We start from the raw sequence: 14,894 nt of genomic DNA on the forward strand, positions 1-14,894 counted from the left end.
TTCCTGCTATTCTTTATTCATTGTGACTTTGGCATCACGTGGCAGGAAGGCAGGAACACACCTGACACCCCTTTTATGATAATCTTTCACCCAGCTAAAGGATCACCCTGACAGCACAGGCCCTCAGTGCCCTGAAATGTCGCAACTGCACACATCATGCCTGAAATTGGTCAATCAGACTTGCGTCTTTCACCACAGGATCAAAGTCCAGGAATACGTTCTTGCATTACCTTGGGTTTTCCCTAATTAAGCATCTTTTGTCTTCCCATAGGAGAATGGGAGAGATTATCCAGGATGTAAGTACAGGCGGAGCACAAAGCATGCTTTTCTCACAGATAAAAGTGACAAATGGATGAATGGGGTTTATCCATCTGAGCAGCATGTGTGCAGTTCTAGTACTGGCTAGAGGAGGAGTGGTGTTAAATAGAGGACTTACACAATATGACGTAGATAATGACAGAATCATGCAAAAGAGGTGGTACTGCAGAGGAGAGACTAGCACATGTATGTAAGCGCATGTGCGTGCACGCTGTACACGAGAAAGAGCGTGTGACAGAGTAAATTACTGTTTGAGATTTCACAAAGGAAGCCATTCATTCTTGGGCTGGAATTTTAAGATCAAAGAGTTCAGCCGGGAGGGAAAAAAGAAGTGAAACCGATGTCATGGATACCAGAGAAACTTAAATACAGGGAGGTATGGGATGGCGCAGTGTGTTCTGGGAGCCACAGGTGGTTTGGTACGGTGGGTCTCTGAGTGTCTGAGGACAAGTGACATGAGCCCAGGCAAGGAATCGGGAGGCACATTCACGGCTGCAAAATTACCCTCAGGAGCTTGCATTTGACCGCAATGCTACCATGTCTGTAAAAGTTCCTACTGCAGACCACTGGACTTGGGGGCCGGCTTAGGTTTTCTTTTAAGAGCAGTAAAGTGAATTCGAAAAGCACAAGAACATGATGATTTCTTCAAAAACCCAGGAAGAATGGGAAGGAATGTGGGAACGTCTCGATAAACTTGCTGATCTTCAAGCTGGGCAGGCACAGATTTTGAACTGTGCCCCTGTGCACAGGGAGGCTGTATAGGCACATCCCTCTTAGGGTGAAATCCATGTTCTTTACATGGTTCTTTTCAAAGCCCACAAGTCAAGTCCTGGCTACCTTTTGGGCTGGGAGACAGTCTCAGTGGTCACGTCTGTGCTGTCCACGATGCCCGCTGGCCCTCCCCTCCCCACACAATCATGTGACCCAACCTACACCAGCCGCTCTACAGTTTTCATGCTGTTCCCACTGTTTCTCCTCAGTTCTGCCCCTCTAGATTTTTAGAGCTTTTAGGAGGCTGAGTTTGGTTTTGTTACTTTTACGTCATTCACCTTTGTGTCACTGAGAGGAATCACAAAGCGGAGATGAAGAAATGAATAAAACCATGATGATTGTAATGGCTGACATTTATACAGGGATTTGGGACTCACATATACTATCTCATTTAATCTTCATTTCAGCTCTGTGGTGGATGATCAGCATCCACGACTTACATGCAAGTGGGTAGAGGCCCAGAGAAGCTAGGTGATTTTCCCAAAGTGGCACAGCTGATAAGAGGGGCGACCATGTTCTTCCCTTTGTCCTTCTCAGTTTCATTCTCTTGTCTTTGCTGCACATCCTTGAGAACAGTTTCACTGTGACTCATTTGTTCTTTATATGGCTCCTTTCTGTGTGGAGGAACTTCCTGTGGCACTGGTTTTCTGGTCCCAATGAACTTGAGCATCCTTCCTTCTCTTCCCACACACAGTCTCTTGCTTCTCAACCCGGGCTCTTTCCCGTCTCTAGAATTCATTGCTTGGCTCTAGGGAGCCTGCATGTGATGAGTGTGTGAGTTTATATCTACACAGCTTCTGTTACAATTAGAAGATACAAAAGGTCCAGGAGAAGGCAATGGTCAGGCTCCTCTGAAGGACAGGGATGCTACAAGCATTGCTTTGCCTACTGCTGTAGACATGCAGAAGCATGCCTCTTGCCCCTCTCCTTGACTCTCATGAACTGCCCAAGGGTATGGTTTGTAGGGAAAATATTAAACTGAGCACCCCCAAGAGAAAATGAAGTCATTGCTTGCCCAAGAGTGATTTATTCCTTCATTAATAACATCTTTGCTATCTTTACCAATGATAAATTAGGTCCTTACTGCAGATGCTTTTGTTCCTAACGTGACGCTAACGATGGGCTTCTCATCACCAGCAGGCCTTCACTCTTCCTCCTGGTCCAGCTCCCCTAATAGATCACTCAAACTCATCACTCATTAACATACCTTTGAACTCGACTTTTGGGCTGTCTCATTGTCATAGGATATGACTAGCAATTTGGCTTTTGAAGGGGATTATACTGGCTGGTTTTGTGTCAACTTGACATAAGCTGGAGTTATTGCAGAGAAAGGAGCCTCAGTTGAGGAAATGCCTCCATGAGATCCAGCTGTAAGGCATTTTCTCAACTAGTGATCAAGAGGGGAAAGGCCCAGCCCACTGTGGGTGGTGCCATCCCTGGACTGGTAGAGCTGGGTTCTATAAGAAAGCAGGCTGAGCAAGCCAGGGGAAGCAAGCCAGTAAGTAACATCCCTCCATGGCCTCTGCATCAGCTCCTGCTTCCTGACCTGTTTGAGTTCCAGTCCTGACTTCCTTTGGTTATATACAGCAATGTGGAAGTGTAAGCTGAATAAACCCTTTCCTCCCCAACTTGCTTCTTGATCATGATGTTATGTGCAGGAATAGAAACCGTGACCAAGACAGGGGTACAATATACAAAAGAAATTATGTGAGAAAAAAATAACTAACGCCTTTACTGATGGGGTGGGGGCGGTACGAGGCGGTGTGAGGTTCAGATCAGCGTCTTATAAAATGAAACCTGAGGCCGTCAGGAAGCCTCACACAACTGCAATCTTACCTGTGGCAGATGCACTGAAAGCAGATCTGCAATAGGAAAACAAGGAAAAGAACAGCTATTGAAAGCCTACTAAGGTGCAGGCTTTTCCATGCCTAGCCACATTACATCAGCCTCCTGTGTTAGGTTACCCCCTTGTGTTAGGTAGCTCTAGCTCTTCAAACACACGTTTCTTCTAAGCAAAGTCTGTTGACTCAAAATTCATGAGAAAAGCCATTTGTTCTGAGTGGAGTGATAGAGTGCTCTAGCAGAGTTGAAGCCAGAATCCCAGGAATCCTTTAAGAAATAACATCAGGAGCTGTTTGAGGTGGCTCAGTGGCTAAGGACATTTGCTGCTTTTTCAGAAGGTCAGTTCCTAACGCCCACACTGGGTGGCTCAAACCATTTATAACTCTAACTCTAGAGGATCAGACACCCTCTTCTGGCCTCCATGAGTACCCACACATGTGTATATACACACACACACACACACACACACACACATACATGCACACACACACACATACATGCACACACACACAGACACACACAAATAAAATAATAAAACACATCTTTAAAATTATTAAATTAGTAATGACTTGAGTAGACATCTTAAAAATCAATAATAACTGATTGGCTATTGATAATTTAGTTATTGATTGCTTTGAAACCTTTAATCCTCTTCAGATTTCTTCTGGGTTAGAATAACAGGACTCAGGAAGTCTTGTTAAAAACGGTTCTACCGTTCAGCTAAGAGACACAGTCTTCCACTGAAATAAATGTTATCCCGCCATTAGAAATCAGGAGTCTGAACTCTTTTCTGAAGTGACTCTTTTTCTCTGTATGGAGTTTTTTAACGGCTTCCTCACGGAACTGGCATCTTTCCTGCACTGGTGCCTGGCTTTCCCCACTGCTAAGCACAGAGGTTTGGCACTGGATGGGGGTCTCAGTTGCTCACACCAGCTTTGTGATTTTTCAATGTTCGGGTTTCCCTGTGACTGGATAGGAAATGGGACTGGCTGTGGCCAATGGCTGGGACACAGGTGACGTGTGTCAGCTTCATCTCAAAGCTTTGCATATTGTTTATTCAATCTCCTCTCTTCTTTCCTCCCCTCCCCTCCTCTCCCCTCTTTTCCTCCTCTCCCCTCCTCTCCCCTCTTTTCCTCCCCTCCCCTCTTTTCCTCCCCTCCCCTCCTCTCCCCTCTTTCCTCCCCTCCCCTCCTCTCCCCTCTTTTCCTCCTCTCCCCACCTCTCCCCTCCCCTCCTCTCCCCTCTTTTCCTCCTCTCCCCTCCTCTCCCCTCTTTTCCTCCCCTCCCCTCTTTTCCTCCTCTCCCCTCCTCTCCCCTCCCCTCCTCTCCCCTCTTTTCCTCCCCTCCCCTCCTCTCCCCTCCCCTCCCCTCCTCTCCCCTCCTCTCCCCTCCCCTCCTCTCCCCTCCCCTCCTCTCCCCTCCCCTCCTCTCCCCTCTTTTCCTCCCCTCCCCTCCTCTCCCCAACCTTCTCCTCTTCTTTCTCATTGTCTCCACTCTCTTTCTTGATCTTTTTTCCCCCCAATTCCCTCTAACGTTGAAAATAAAAAAATAAATTACCATACAAGTTATTGGGTATCATGCCACCTCAAAGCATGCTTGAGCAGGTTCTTTTCCTCCCAGTCTCTGGCACCCTTTGTATCTCTTTTTAACTAGCCCCCCGCTGTCTCTTTTCTTCTTTCCTGTTCCATGTGTCATTTGCCTTCTTACCCCTTTCTCAGTACCCAGTTTTACCTTCTATCTCTCTCCTCTAGTTTGTTAGGATTTACCCACATATATAACCGTATGTGTGTGTGTGTGTGTGTGTGTGAGAGAGAGAGAGAGAGAGAGAGAGAGAGAGAGAGAGAGAGAAAGAGAGAGAGAGAGAGAGAGAGAGAGAGAGAGAGAGAGAGAGAGAGAGAGAGAGAGGTGCATTGTAAGCTAGGATCTGTATATAAGAAAGAACATATGGTTTTTGTCTTATTGAGTTTGGGTCTCTTTGTTTTGTAGTTTGCTTTTTAGATTCATTTTCATGTAAACCTTATTTACTTAGCATCTGAGTAAAAGGCCATTGTGCACATGTACCACATGCCCAGTATCCAGTCATCTGTTGGTGGACAGCTAGGCTGCTCTATTTCCTTGCCCTTGAAAATAAAGCAGCAATAAACCCGATGTACAGACATCTCTGTGGGAGTATAAGGAGGTAGACTTGAGAAGGATTACTGTCAAAGTCATGTAAGATCCTGGCCTTTTGCTCATTAGAGGGGCTCTAATGAACAGAGATTTCCTTAAACCCTGTGACCACCCTGGAGTATGATCCAGAAAAGAGAAACACCTCAATGTTGGATCTGCTCTTGTTACTGTGATTCAATCTAGACACCCCTGGCAGCGACAGTGGCCAGTTATGGAGAAATAGGTCCATGAGATTACAAAGTCTTTCTAACGTCTTGTAGTTTGTGTGGTCCCAGTGTGGCTCTGCTAACTGTTAACAGCTCTGTTCTACACGTCTGGATTTCCTTAAAAATTTGCTTAATTTATATTGTGGTGCTGGGGCTCAATCTTAAGGCACATGCTAGGCAAGTCTTCCACCATAAAGCCTTTGTATATGTCCAGCCTTTTCCCACTGCCTCTAAAAGCAAAGCTACCTGTGTGTTCGAAGTCAACTATCACCTATTCCTAGAGAGAAACAGCGACTGAAATTTGGCTTGCAAATAGACCGTCCTGGGACTTCCGTTCTGACTTAGCTGATATTTATGTTCTGACTTAGCCGAATTTTAGATACCCAGGCAGAGGATTAAAGCATCACACTGGTTGGATGAAGGCTGGCTCAACTGTCTCATTGGATCATCTGTGAGTGTCAGGTGAAATCAGTGGAGACAAGCCGCCTCTGTAAAATGCAGAAAGTCACCTTTACTGCGGGATCAATGCATGTTACAGAAACTTCTATCCTGAAGCAGCTTCTGCTTCAACAATGTTCTTGTCTTGGGCTCCATCTTATGTGGCTTCTCCCTCTTGGGGACAATCAGCCTCAAAATCTCGGTTCTTTTGCTTTGATGTGGTAGCAATTGTATTACCAGCCCTCTGCCCCCCAAGGCTCACCTCACCCTTACTCCCCACACAGGCCACAACAATATGTCTTTGTCCCCTCTTCCTGGTGACTCACCTTCAGTGGGTTCCTTCCATCTCACCAGCTTCACCCTGACCACAAAAGCAGTCCTGAAGATCTCACGCTCTAGGAGAGCACAGCTCCCGTCTCCTCCCTCTTGGCTTTTCATTCTTCAGAAATCGGTTTTCCCGAAGCCTGGTTTAGCAGGCACGGCTCTGCTCCTCAGGGCTCAGCATAGGCTCCCAGTTGCCTCATTAACACGCACGTGTACCCTCATCATATTCATTCTTGCTACAAATGCAATTCATACTCAATGTGGCATTGGACAGACCAAGAAATGGAAGAAAGCCCCTACCACACTACAATCTATAGGATGTCTAGTTTTTCCTGCATGTTATATTTTTAATCAGAATGTTACCACTCTTTCATGTCTAATTTTTTTTATTTCATGAAAAATAGATAGGTTCAGTGAATCAGATTGATTCAGTGGACTCATTAATGTCTGTGGAATAGACTGACAATTTCTATTATGAAACACTGTTTCCCATTTAAAGTGATGTTAAAAGGTGTATTATTTGTATTTTATGATATTTGGGGAGGTGGTAAACCTCTAGAGATGGACCTTTTTAGCTGAAATTGGTCTTCAAGTTTTAATACCTCTTAGATGAATCATTAGCTGCCTTTCTAAAATTATTGCACACTGCTCCAAGCAGTGTGTAAGAGTGTTAGTGTCAAAGCCCAGAGCTTTCCTTTTGGTTAATAACAAAGTTAGCCATCTCTTCCTGTGTTTGCTAACTGTATTTTTTGGCTTGGAAACAAACTCTATTTATAGCCTCTTCGTTTTATAATCTAAGGCTATGTGTGTTCTCACTGCCTTACAAATCTTCCCAACACCTTAATGACATTCTGTCCTTATCTCGCTTGCTTTATTTAGCATGTCATTTGCCTCTTTTCTTCTCAGTATAAACGGTTATATTTATTTCCAGGTAGTTCCAGATGTCAGTCTTTCTCTCTAAGTCTTCTTACTTTGTTTTATGGGAATGAAAACACGGATATATAACACACACACACACACACACACACACACACACACACACACACGTCTTTTATTGTTTCTGTAAAACGTTAACTCTTCAGAATGACCTTAGCTTATTTTGGTTGTCTATGCAAGGCCAGACTGTGACTTACTTTGTTGTCACGTAGGTAATGCATTCGTTAGGAATTTCCCATGAACCCTAACTGCTACCCTTGCCATTTAATACATTTTTAGGTAGTTATGCTTGGGAAGCTTCCTGAGGCCTCTTACTCTGTGTCTTTGATCTTGCCTTTTCTTTTGGCATCTTCATAGCAATATTTTATTTGTTGCGGGTTTATAGCACTTACAAAATCCAGTAGAGCAAGTATATCTACATTATTCGTCTCTTTTGATATTTTTCTTCATAATCCTCTCACACTTATTCTCCTAGATGAACTTTACAATTGTTTGCTCAAGTTCCAAAAATGGTACTGTAATTATGGCCGAAAAAAATAGGAAGCCTATAAATTAATATATGGACTTCCTGCTTAAGCACAGGGGTTCCTTTTCATTTATTCAGCTCTTTCTTTATTCCCCAGTGTAAAATTGTAAGTTTTCATGAACGCTACTTGTTACATTAATTTTTCATATCGCATCCCTTTCTGGCTTTTTACTTTGAACTGGATCTTTTGTGAATTTTATTTTTTAACTTGTCAATTCTTTCCTCCCACCTGTGTGTGTGTTTGTGTATATGTGTGTGTGTGTGTGTGTGTGTGTGTATGTGTGTATGTGTGTGTGTGCGCGTGTCTCCCTTTGTCTCTGTGTGTTTGATGTACACGTGTCTCTGTATGGCATCTGTCATGATGCACACATGAGGTCAGAGGATGATCTCAGATACCAGTGCTTGCCTTCCACTTTGTTTGAGGCAGGATCACTTTATTACTCACTGGTGCATATGCCAAGTTAGCTGGCCAGAGAACTGGGAATTTTCTTGTGTCTTATCCCCACCTCACTTTAGGAACACTGGGATTACAGACTCAGGCTACTGTATCTTTGTCTGGGCTTTGGGGAACTGAACCCAGAGCCTCAGGCTTTCGGGTCAAAGGCTGTGCTGATGGAGCCACATATCCAGCTCCCTAACTGGTCAAATCTTTTTAGTAGATCTAAAATATTTTTTTCCTTAGTAGAAAAACCAGCATCTGCAGATGATTATAGTCGTATTTCCTCCTATAAACGATTTCTACCTCTTATTTATTTTTTCTGTGCTATTGCATTGATTAAGACTTCTTAAACAAGGTTAAATCTAGGAATGAGGATTGGCAGGCCAACTTTGCATTTCTAGTGTTTCCCAATTAATTGGATGACTGACAACTGCTTTCAGGACGTTACCATCTCTTATGTTGAAGTAAGTTGTGGATTTCAGTTTCCAGAAAGCCTTTTCTTTTAATCTTGAATGACTATTGAATTTTATCAAATGTCTCTTGGCATCTTTTGAGATGTGCATATGGTTTTTCTCCTTTGACCTGTTGATGTGATGAATTATGTTAATAGATTTCCTTATATTAAACTATTCTACATTCCTGAGATACACTCCACTTCGTCAGTCTGTATTATTCTTCAAATGTACGGCTGGATTTGATTTGATAATATTTTATTTAGAATTTTCTTCCTTCAATGTTTTGAGATTGTCTTCTAGTGTTATTTTTTTTTAAAATAGTATCTGTTCCAGGTTTTGATTTCAGAGTTTTTTTGGCTTTCAAAAATAAAATGAGATGGTTTTCATCTTGAATCAATTAAGTGACATTCCAAATGTGGACATGAGAGTTCACAGCATGCTATGTCAGAAAGAACGAAGAGCTGGGAGTTAGAAGACCATGGTTAAGTCCCTGCCCCTACCCCATCAACTTCAGAAATTTGGCCATGATATTTCACCTTCTCAAGATTCTACTTTCTTACTTTAAAAACAGGATCTCCATTCACTCTCTGTTCCAGTTCTCTGAGTAGAATGTGACAGTCCAGTGAGCTCACGAGGAAGCAAATGCTCTGCAGAGGCGCTGATGGTATTCACCAAGCACACACACCATGTCCTTCCCTAGAACCCTTGTTATAATCCTCACATGCGCTGGAGCTGGTTGGCCCCTGGACCTGCTTCATCACACCACCCAAGGGCGTGTTTCACGTGCAGGCTCTCTAGCCTTGCCTGCCTGCTGACTCAGGATCTGCACTTGCACAAGAACTGCAGGGCAGTTCTCAGTCACGATGCAGTGTGAGAAACGCTGAGGGGAATCCCACATCATAAAAGTGCAGATTCATCAGCCTCAGACAAGAAATCACAGCTGCAGCATTTAGGAACAATTCTCCTGTTGACTGTCGAGTTCACACTTCTGATATTCTGGATGCAACAGCTACAAACAAAGCATGCAAATGCTAGTCACCAAGAACAAGGGTCATGGATGTGCACCGAATTTTCTAGGTCAGAGGTGACTGACTGCCTTTGGAAACAGAACACGTTGGATCCTTCCACTGTGTTCCTCTGTTGAGTCCAAAATGTAAAAGGAGTTTTAGTGCCTGCAGATGTATTCTTCTCTGGGGGAAATTCAGTCACACAATCCTTCTTTTCAGTCAATCCGAAGGAATTTCTCAGCGGATATTGTCAGCAACCTCAGACTCCCTCCCTTCAGCCCCCCCCCCCAACCCCTGGGCTAAGGATGACGGTATCATTTTCATCATGGAGTTTACACTCGTCACCCCTCCAGCATGTTTTAGCTTATACTTAGAGCAAGCATATGCTGAGCTTCAGTGCACACACCAGTCTATGCTCAGATTATGTGGACACACCCAGAGAACATCCAAGATCGTGGGAGAAACAGAAACCATGGTGACCAAGAGACCATCAACAAGGATTTCCTTCCTATAGAGCTATGTAAGTCATCATAACTGTTTGCAGGTCTTGGCTGGCAGTTGCCATAGAGACTGGCAGTTGGGAGGGATCCCCTCCTTAGTGACGTTGCTAACAGCTGTTTTATCCCTCTGCGTCTTACACACAGCAATCATTTCACACCCTACGCAGGAGAGAGGAACAGGTGTGTCTTTTCTATGTTGGCAAAATAGAGGAGATGAAATGTAAAAACGTTCCTAAACACAGCATTCTTCTACAATGAAGAAACTGTTTCCTTTAGTTAGAATTTAAATATATATGAAAAGAACTGAATGTGAAGCCAAGTTCCATAGCACAGCCCTGGGATCTCAGAATGAGGGAGGTGGATGCAGGAGGGTTGTCAGTGGAGACACAGTGAGTTCGAAGCCAGCCTCAGCTATGGAGAGAGACTCCTCGGAAAACTCAAGAGCTAGGAACAATAGTAGTAAAAGTTTAATAGTAGATTACCTGCCTAGAACGTGCAAGGTCCTGGGTTTGATTTTCAATATCACAAGAGAAAAAAAGATAAAATATAGCCGCTGTAAAGATGTTGTTGTATAGATTCAAAGTCTAGAACATCCTGTAGATGTGAAAAGATTGGATTAAGATATCCAGGTTCAGATATTACATCTGTAATGCTTTCCCCAATCCCTGAGGGTGGGAAATAGGTTAGAATATAAAGTTGTGAATGCCCAGGTATTTGTTTCTACATAACTCCCAATACTTTGCTAAGTTATATTAAAGTTTATGCATAACTATTGTTTCTCTTTAACTAGTCAACTATGCTAGTACTCAGCACAGGGCATATTCATGACCATACTGATTATGCATTTCTGCAAAAACAGATCGAGACAAACACGCTTTAAAAACCACACCTTTAATAACTCACAATTTATGTGGGTCATCTATCAGGTTCTCTGCTTATGACCTAATAGAATTTCAATCAAGATATCGCTTGGAACATTCTCCTGAGGCACGATCCACTTCTGAGCTCATTGAGCTGCTGGCGGAATTCCTTTTTTTGTGCTTCTCTGGGAGAATGCTGTTTCTTTATGCTGGTATAGCTCTCCACGTGTCTCTTTGTACAGGAGTTCCCAAGGCCCGTGAAAGGCTAACAGAACTTTAGCAGGACAGTCTCCTGCACTGCCAGACTGTCCTGGGAGTGCCATCATATAACCCTTGCCATGTCCTGCTGTGGAGAACTAACTCATTTTTGTCCCTCACACTTAGGAAGGGGGTTAGATGAGAATGTGTTCACTAAGAGTTGGGAGATGGCTTGAAGGTCTGTCACACTCTTGTCAACTGACATGTTCATTAAGATGCACCAGAAGCGTGAATACTCCATTTGGGCTTATTGAGATAAGAAAGGACACACCTATATCTTGCACATCTGTTTGAGTTGAGTCTCACACATTTGTAATACTTGAATTGCCTTTCATGTTGAGCCCACATATTTCTTTAGGGGCACTTACTTTACAATATTGACTAGTTTATGTTTAGAAAAATTGCTGCAAACATGCTGAACTAGGTTTACAAATCAGTCCACATGTATTTTAGAAAGTGTTCTGAGTGTTTTGCATGATGCAATACACAGTTACCATGGCAGCCATAAGAATAAAGTCTCTTAGATCTTAGAGATTATGATGGACCAAAAACCCAGGTACTCTGAAGTCCACCAGTATGTTTTTGCCCAAACTCTACTTCTCATGGACTGCTCCCAGCCACTGCCTGACCCTGGCAAAATTATCAACAAAGGCTGTTTCTGATAGAAAGAATTCTGTTGGGCCACTTAACTACTTTCTTCCCCCTAAGCTTTTTAGGTCTGAATATTATCTCTTCCTGCCTTCCTCTCTCCTTCATTTGAGGTCAGACCTGCATTGTGGTCTGATGTCTCTTTCAGCTTTCCCGAATTCACAAGCTGTCTTCCCAATATGTTTCTAGTATATCTAACCCTGTATTGGTATCTTTCATTATATTAGCTGATACAAACACATAGTTATCAGCATTTACATGTGTCTACAGATTCGGCCAGGGCTACGTATTTAAGTTTTCTCTATCTGACTTGATTCTAAGAATGGCAGAGAAGAGAATTACCTGACCTGGACACTACACTTGAGGTAGATTCTTGGACCTGGTTTAGTATTTTCGCTGTTATGACAGCCTATCTGGTTTAAGTTCAGGAGGGAAGATATGGGGCTATGCAGATCACTCAGTGGGTAAGGGCTCGTGTAACACAACATGAAGACACACACAGTTTGGGCCCCTGGCACCAAGGATAAAGATAGGTGTGGCCACACATGCCTGTAACTTCAGCACTCAGAGATGGGAGACAGTGGCGGGAGGCCTGCTGGGGCCAGACAGCCAGATGGAAAAAGGTAAACTCTAGGTTTGGCGGCGGATCCTGTTTCAAGGGAATGTGGCAGAAAGTAATAGAAATGGGCTCTCAGTGTAACTCCTCTGCTTTCCACACATGCACACAGTTATGCAAACCCACAGACACACACACACAGATGAGACAGACAGAGACAGAGACACATACACACAATGACACACACAGAGACAGATAGAGAAAGAGACAACACACACACACAGGCGAGAGAGACACATAGACACACCCAGTGACACACACTGAGTCAGAGAGATAGATAGATAGAGAAAGAGAGACATCACACACATACACATACACACACACAGAGACAAGAGAGACAGAGAAAGAGAGACAGAGAGAGACAGTGATACATAGACACAGAAACTGACACACAGATAGAGAGACACCACACACACACACACACAAGAGAGAGAGAGAGAGAGAGAGAGAGAGAGAGAGAGAGAGAGAGAGAGAAGAGAGAGGCTACATATACACACATGGAGGGAAGGTTTATATTAGCTCATGGTTTCAAAGACATCAGTCCATTATGGTAAAGAGGACATACTATATTGGAGTATTTCGAGCAGTTCGGCTCCTTGAAAGTGGACACTGCCACCTTCGTTGTATTGAAACAAGGAAGGTATCAGAAGTCCAGACAAGTGCAGTGGCTTGCATGAAGCCACAGAGCAGAGGGACAACAGAGCTACAGAAGCTTGACTTTCTCCTGCTGTCCTCTAGCACATCCTTAGCACACTGAGTACCACTGCCTGGTCTACTTTGCTTGTTGCCATTATAATGTCTCCTTACCTCTCTTCCCCATCTTCTTTGCTTTTAAAAAAACAGGCAGCCAACCAATAGGCTAACAGGCTCAGGAGAGGTTAGGATGCATCTTGGTGAGGCGGTCACAGGACCGCTTGCTGAGAAGCATATGATTCTGGTAAAAAAGAAAAAAAAAAAAATTCAGTAATCAACTTATTTGACCGCTCTTCACCCTAATGTGCCCCCATGCTGCTAAGCTGTTCCTGACATCCTCTACCCCCTTCTCCTTTAAAGAGGCCTCAACAAGGAATAATGAAACAGGTTGCAAGCATTTGGGGGCTTATTCAACTCTCTGAAGTGTCCAAGGATGCAATTTGTAGGCAAGATGTTAAGGAATTAAAATGGCTGGTGCCAGGCTGCGCTGTACCAATTTCTCTCTGGCTGTGCTATATGTTAGGTATGCATATGGTCCACACATTTTTCAGAAATCTACCCCCAGGTGTCAGGGCCTATTCTTTAGAGAGTATCAACTAAATATGGGGAGACACGTGTGCTGAGGAAATAAAAATACCCCCTCTTCCTCCAACTGCTCCTTAGAACCCTGCAGTAGCTGGGAGTCTTGGCATGGGCTGTGATTTTTTTTGTCTAGAGCTCACAAAGGCAGGACCTGGAAGGTGGGATGCTAGAACAGGACAGAGGGCACTGATGCTTTGTCTCCTTACATTGTACAAGACCCAGGAGATTGGGGGATCAGAGGACCAGAGGCAAGTACATGTTAGTCAGTAAGACAAGCAGTAAAAATGAGCTAAGGACAGACAAAGCCCCACAGATATAAGCCTATTTCCTTCTAACTTCTGTCTAAATTATCTATGTGTTGTGGATAAGGAAGGGGCAAGGTGATGTTGGAAGATTTGGTTTTTGTTCGATAGACTTGGATTTGAATCCATTTGTTTCCTAATTAGATAGTTGTAGACCACCCATTGTCCCTCCCCCCATTCATCCATCCACCACCCACCCACCCATCCACCCACCTGTCGAGCGCCCACGCTTCCTGCCGGTAGGAACAGACGTGCAACAAACAAACAGATTCTTCTGCGGACAACCTTTATTGTACAGCACTCTGAGCAGGGGACTTCTTGAGCAGGAAACTTTTCTCTGAGCCGGGGACTCCCTACCGGGTTCTACTGTCTAGGCGACCTCTCACGCGCAGTCTCCCACGTGCGATCTCTCTGTCCAGTCTCTCTCCACATGGGATCTCCCGCAATCTCTCCTATCAGGTCTCTCTCCACGTGGTACCTCTCCGCCATCCCTCCACGTGGGGTCTCCCGCAATCTCTCCACTATCTTCCTCTCCACGTGGGGGAGAAATGCACTGCTATATATGCCTAGGAGACTCGTGTCGCTACCTGATTGGTGCGCCCTCCAGTAACTCAATAGTATGCCCCGAGAGCGGGCTATGATGTATGTGGCGCATGCGCATTAAGTCTCTTGGCTGGGCAACAGCTCTGTTTGCTGAGTTCTTGGCGGGAAGCCGGCGCCATGTTTGGGTGCAGCACAAACGGCTCCCTACACCCACCCACCCATCTACCCACCCACCCACCCACCCACCCACCCACCCACCCATCTACCCACCCACCCACCCACCCACCCACCCATCCATCCACCCACCCACCCACCCACCCACCCATCCACCCACCCACCCACCCACCCATCCATCCACCCACCCACCCACCCACCCATCCACCCACCCATCCACCCACCCATCCATCCATCCATCTACCCACCCACCCACTCACCCATCCATCCATCCATCCATCCATCCA

Source organism: Micromys minutus, assembly GCF_963924665.1.
Source record: "Micromys minutus genome assembly, chromosome: 28".
NCBI classification, from domain to species: Eukaryota; Metazoa; Chordata; class Mammalia; order Rodentia; family Muridae; genus Micromys; species Micromys minutus.